This window comes from Salvia hispanica, chromosome 1 (genome assembly GCF_029641045.1).
Source record: "Salvia hispanica isolate PSC_SH4W2 chromosome 1, Shi_PSC_v1, whole genome shotgun sequence".
Taxonomy (NCBI): domain Eukaryota; kingdom Viridiplantae; phylum Streptophyta; class Magnoliopsida; order Lamiales; family Lamiaceae; genus Salvia; species Salvia hispanica.
This window is the reverse complement of record NC_142692.1, coordinates 48463331-48469787: the sequence shown is the minus strand read 5'-3', so window position 1 is coordinate 48469787 and position 6457 is coordinate 48463331. Positions and strand designations below refer to the sequence as shown.

The 6457-nt window shown below is 34.5% G+C and overlaps 1 pseudogene across 1 annotated transcript; it reads right to left on the bottom strand.

Moving 5' to 3' along the window:
* Nucleotides 1-571: 571 nt before the first annotated feature.
* Nucleotides 572-5739, bottom strand: LOC125218322 (uncharacterized; annotated as a pseudogene). Its single transcript, XR_016134622.1, has 7 exons — nucleotides 5255-5739; nucleotides 4980-5161; nucleotides 4318-4391; nucleotides 3018-3167; nucleotides 1885-2170; nucleotides 1318-1551; nucleotides 572-1156 (listed from the first exon to the last, which is right to left on the bottom strand). The product of XR_016134622.1 is annotated as an uncharacterized LOC125218322 (transcript).
* Between the last annotated feature and the right edge of the window lie 718 nt (nucleotides 5740-6457).

Below are 6457 nucleotides of genomic sequence, written 5' to 3'. Positions count from 1 at the left end.
TAGATCAAATTATACAACTGTCCTGAAATTAAGTTATTAATGTATAAATATGAGTATAATATTAATAGGTGTAGATCTAAATGAAATGAACTAGCTCTAACCTAAGATAAAATGCTTGAAATAATAATAGCACATACACTCTATCTCTCTACACGGACACTGACTTAGAAGTAAGAAGTCATTAGATGCTGTTTTTTGACCTAATATACTCTTTTGGATAAAGAACGTGACTAAATGCCTAAAATCATACTACATGACACCACAATGTAGATAAATTGTTAGGGTTTATCTACGATTCTTGAATTTTGATGATCATTTAATCAATTGAAGTAGTAGTGGCTATAATTCCTGCATCATTACTAAGCCACCTACTCATAGCTGCCTGAGGTCTTCATCCCATTCACCAAATTAAATCTTTTCTTCCCCTTTCCCTCTCACTTCATTGCACAAACCTAATTGCATCTCTATCCACACAATACACTTAAACCTTCAAATATATTGAAACTAGATTGCCCACACTCACATATAGAGAATTGAAAGGACGCCCTTCAAAGATATTCACTATACACAATTAAGTAATAACTGAGATATTTTTTTAAAATAATACTATATGTCAATCAACCAACGCCCCTTTGCTGAACAGAAAGTTCAAGCAACACAAACCTCAATTACTATGCGGCATGCCAACAACAACTGTATAAAGCTTGACCCAATACATACTAGTACTAACCTAAATGTACATTTTCTGTAGTCAAAAGCAAACTAGTAAAACAAGCACTTGGATCACAACGTCATACATGTCATCGTTTCCCAGCTTCATTAGCAGCAGGTACTACTTTTTTGGATAATTAGAAAGGTCTACATCCATAAGGGAAAGGTCATAAGGCAAATTAGCAGAATTTGCTTCGCTCCTGATCAACGATGAGGAACCTAAGGCGTCTGAGTTCGGAGTCTCCTGATTCCCGCCAAAATTTTGAGTAGTACCGACTGAAGATGGTGAATTTAACTCGTCTTTGTTCCCAAGGTTGCCTTTGTTTCTTCTGACTGTATCCATTTCTGGGCCAGTCGGAACAAAAGTGCGAGCCCTGTACTTTGTAGTTCCTTCGTCACCATCACCGTGGTTGTAGAGCACATAATCATGATAGGTAGGAGCAAACTGAATGAAGTTAAAAGCAAACATGATGAGAATATCCGCATAAAATTTTGAGAACACAGGTAAAAACCACACCCAGGATAAACATATACATGATTGAAAAGCATTGATACAACTAAGAAGAAGCCCATCCAGATAGTTTAAAATGCTTTGAATCTTTTTACCTGGTGTACTGTATCATGGTAAAAGTCACTGATGTTCAAAGCATGTGCAAAGCTTGCTGCAAAGCCACGATTCCCACCAATATTGGCACCAGCATATTCTTTGTAAGGAAAAGCGTAAAGATGGCCAACTGCAGCAATTAGCATTTCAACACAAATTATGAAATTTTGAAATTCTGCAGCATCCTCTGTATCTTTGATTAACTTGGATTTGGCTGCAAGAAAAACCAGCACACCCTGCAAGAGAAATCCAATTAACTTGATTAATATTCTCATCAAAAGTTAGTTCATAAGCATAGGAAACTACAATAATCTGACTACAGTAACAAAAGAAAGTTCTAGACATGTAGTAGTCTAACATTGATGATAACCAACATGGAAAAAATAATTCGGTAGTTGATCATTAAAGCTATTATAGATTATAGATGCATTAAAAAGGCTCAGGTCATACAAAAAGTTGGCAGTAAATTAATGACATAATAGTGGGAAACCAGGACAACGAGTAGGAAATTTTTAACATGAAGATTTAGCAGCAGCATTAGGGTTATTGGATATCTAAACCTTTCTTACCTGCCAATATGTAAGAAATACGACAGATTTGATTATGATAAACTTGGGCACTGGATTGAAAGGCTTCAGCAAATCTTTGCATGCCACATAAAACAAGGCCAAGGCATAAAGTGCCACAGAGTATGATATCGTGTAGATTATGGTGAGGTAGAGATAGGATTGCCTTGGATTGAAATTCCCGTCTTCATACTTCCCTTTTGCATATAGTATCAACGTAATTGTGACTAGGATGGGTTTAAGGATCACAAATTGCAAACCCCCTTGTTTGCACCTTCGTATAAAGCGTCTGCATGTGCAAATAAGTCAATAAACTTAAGCACACAGGCCCACCAAAAAAACGGAAAAAGATTAATGTGAAAACTCAAGTAGATTATTTATTCAGAACTATTACGACAATGATTTTGACACAGCCTAAAGAAGACATAAAAGCAGACAAGATGTAGTGAGAAAATGTAACACTTCCTGAATAGCACTAATGCAATATACCCAAACCCTCCTAAATGGTCAAACAGCCTACAATGAATCATTGAACCAACCAAACAGTATATCGCTATAAGCTCTCATAAATATGAAATGAACGCTCATCAAACTTCAAGACCCTATATGACACCAAACTACTAATCACCTGAGCAAAGAAATAGGAGTATTGCAGTAAATTGAAGAATACAAGTAGTATCACCAATGTCACCCATCTAGAAAAAAAAAAAAAAAATGTATACTGGAGTATAGCACAATATTTTAATTAGAATTAGATGTGAGTGCATCTTGAATGAGAGTAAAAGATGTTACCATAACAGCCAATAAGCAAAACTGAAACCAAAGAGTTTTGAAGAATCTAATATTCATACATGCATCCGGTCCCTCCAGCAACCAAAATATCCATATAATACCTCAACCCAAACAAAGTGTTAAGTTTTCTGATTGACTAGATTCTAGAACTAAGACAAAGATTCTCCAGATTATAATATATATATAGACAGGAATCTGATCTTTGCTACCTGATATGCATATAGTATCCCACACCAAATCCTAAAAACGACAGCAATATACATATGACGTTTTTAAAAAAAGCCATCATATGCATAATACTGTGATCAGCCAAAGAAATGGTAGTACGTGCAGAGAAGGCTCACCCATCCAATGCCATTGGGGGGAAGCAGCATGTCATTAGACACCAGTTGGGTTTCAGAACTTTTCCAGTTAAACTTAGCACAACAGCACCTGGACCACCTACCCATGCTAAGCATAGTGAAAGGAAATTATAAATGACCCAAGCTTCATATCTGTAGGGAAAATTAATTAGAAAAAAATCTAATTGTTTGAATGAAATGAAATAATCTATAAAAGCTCATAAATTTAAGCAATTAAACATAAAAAATCTAGAAATCTAAGAAAAGCAACATTATATGCAACCAAGAGTCCAAGACATACAAACATAAGTGGCAGGGGTATGTAATGGTTCTTGTGTGGTACTATTATTTTAATTCCAAATATTTTATGATTCACTATATACTCAGTTCTCTATGAAGTCCGGAACCATGTTATGTATGCAGTAAACATGAGCACACATGTCACGGATGATGGATGTCATGCTCTCAAATTCTTGTTGCACTACGTTTACAGAAGAATGTCATAATGCACATGCAAACTCCTTTTTGCCTCAGAATTCATAAATCAATAAAAAAAGCTTATGTTTCAGGAAAATCTTGTTGCAACTTGCAAGCTACCAAAAGTACTAGGGGCAGCTGGTACAAAATAGTTTGTGTAACTAATAATAAATTTTTTGGGTTGTATATGAGAAATAAGCTAAAAGTATAGCCCTAACATGGAGTTACTAGTTCTATAAATACAATGACACCCAGGTGAACTTTTACAAGTTATTCAAATACCTATTACCTACAGCATCAACACTATCAAGCGCCAGTACTCAAACCATTTAATCATTTGAGTGATGCATAATTTGTTTATCATAAATCAAAAGCTTATTTACTGTCACAATAGGATGGAGGTTTTCACATGTTGATAAAGACTAAACTAGATTGAATCTTCTTAATCACAAATGCCACGGATGAATTCATGAAATGAAACAACAGGTCTACCACAAAGATGTGTGAGAAAATGATACTTGATTAAGCTACAATAATTATAAGAAATTCCAAATTAAAATTTTAGATCATAACTGCAGAAAAGCAGCATTGTCAGAAAGTTAGATGCAGCATCACGTTATTTCATTACTCCAACATTGTGCGATATCTCATATCTGTAACCCTTTTTTTTATCATAGTACATTATTTTTTGTCTCCTTAGGAGTAACATATGATACTTGTAAACCCAATCAACCACACAATCAAAAAGTTGGGAATGCCATCGAGGTTTATTCCTTACTTGAAACTCGTTCAAAACAAAATATGAAAATGTGATGAGCATACTTACATTTCTCGGATTGAATTGAAGTAAATTGCATGTTTATTCAGGATCAAGGACAAGAAAGACATCAATGCATATACCTGTTAGAGATTCACAATAAAGATGATTAGAAACCACTCACAAGTAGATTGAAGAAAATTATAGCATAAAGATCCCATAGTGAATGCTCGGTTTGGGTTATAAGCTAGTACAATCAACCATATAGAAAATGATTAAGATTGGTAATGCACATGGCTAATTCAAATTCCAGAAACCGGGATTGGTGAGATTTAAACTACTCCATTATTCAACTAAAAAGATTGACCGTGTGAAATCTTGCAAGACAATAGAATCTTCAAATTTGAAAAATAAGATACCAATAGGAGGCTCTCCATCAAAATTCATGGAGATGTTGAGTTGATTAGTTCTCTTAGTTAAAAAGAGATATCTTCCCAATAATCATACCGTAACAAAGAAATCAAACTAGTTCCTTTTCATACAAGCATAAAAGTAAAACTGTCATTTAAGCATTGTATATAGCAGTTAACCAAAGCACAGGATTGGATAGTAATGTTCCAGCAAATGAGCAGAAACTAGTGAGAAGACGTCAACTTTGGATGATGGGGCACAATAAGCATTTGATCACATAATCAACAAGAAGGTCTATTGACAGAGAATGGGGAACTCACTGGAACCATAAAGATAATGCGGACAATGTATCTCTGATATGTTGGCTCAGTATAATTCAGTAAATGGTTATAAATGTGGCGAAGGGCCAGTGCTATTGCCCCTATTGTACACGGCAATGCTATCAGTATGTAGAATATGGGCCCCATTTGCAACCAACAGCCCAATAGTCTCCCCGAAAAATCTAAGAAGAAAGCAATAGCATCAGCAATTAACAGAACCAACTAGGAAAAAAAAATACAGATAGAACTACACCATCTAAAAAACAGTCGTATACCTCAAAATTCAAGTGTCGGTGTTGCCTGATTGCAGTAGCGTCAATTGAATACAATTGAATTTGTGAATTTCCTAAAAACTCAAAAGAAGCTTAACTCCAAATTGATGGCGAAGTGCTCGATAAAATGGTTGATCGAAGCAGAAACCGAAGAAGTGCCCTCAAAATCACACAAAAACTCGAGGGCGGTCGGATTTTGTAATGAGAGCACGGAACGGCATCACGTGAAGCAAAATTATCGCTTCACGATTAAGAAACCACCAGTTTGAATTAATGTTGACGAAAGGTCAAAAATTGAGCGCAGATAACGGGCATATGTAACCCGATCGCTGAAATCAAACACAGAATTCGGATTATTTTCCTTTTTTGGGCAGAGAAGAAAAAGCAATAGCATCAATCGAGAATCCGAGAAAATGCAGTGGGGAAATTTGAATAGGGGAGGCAAAAAGTGTTTATGGCGTGGAAATTGGGAATTAAGGCATTAATTGTGGACTCGTGTTAGTTGTTATTTGCTTAAACCAAATCTTTTGTTGAATTTATTCTTTCCAACATAATTTTTCATTGCCAATAAATAAAACCAACAAAATAAGCCAACTCAGAGTCCAACTGTCACTATATTCTAGTGTTTTTTATACAGCAAATGAGGCGTAAAACATGTAAATAATGAGAACAAAATGCTGATAATAATGTACTTGAGTCCATCTGCCACTATATTCCAGTGTTACTACATATTTTGTTTATTTAGCATCAATTCAGCAATGTTTATTTTGTTTCACATATTTAATTTAATTGTAATATACACAATTTTAATATTATTTATTTAAAGTTATAGAGAATATTATAAGCAAATTAAATGTATAAAATAAAATAAAAATAATGTTAAACGTGCATTAAACGAGCATGATGCTAACGAATGGTGCTTACATAAGGCATGTAGCATATTAGTTCCTATCAATATTAGTTCTATATGCGATCTTTCAGATATTGGCTATTATTAGGAGGTATTTATGCATTTCACATTTATTTTTAAACCTTGTAATAAACATTCACAATCCACGATACAGTATGTCACGTGCATTACGTGCATTTTTTTCAAGATAAAACAATGATTTTCATTAAAATAATTGAAAAGAAGTACATAACTGAAATAAAAGACGACATGATTGAAATAAAATCATAATCATCGCCCCAAAGTGTACCTATATT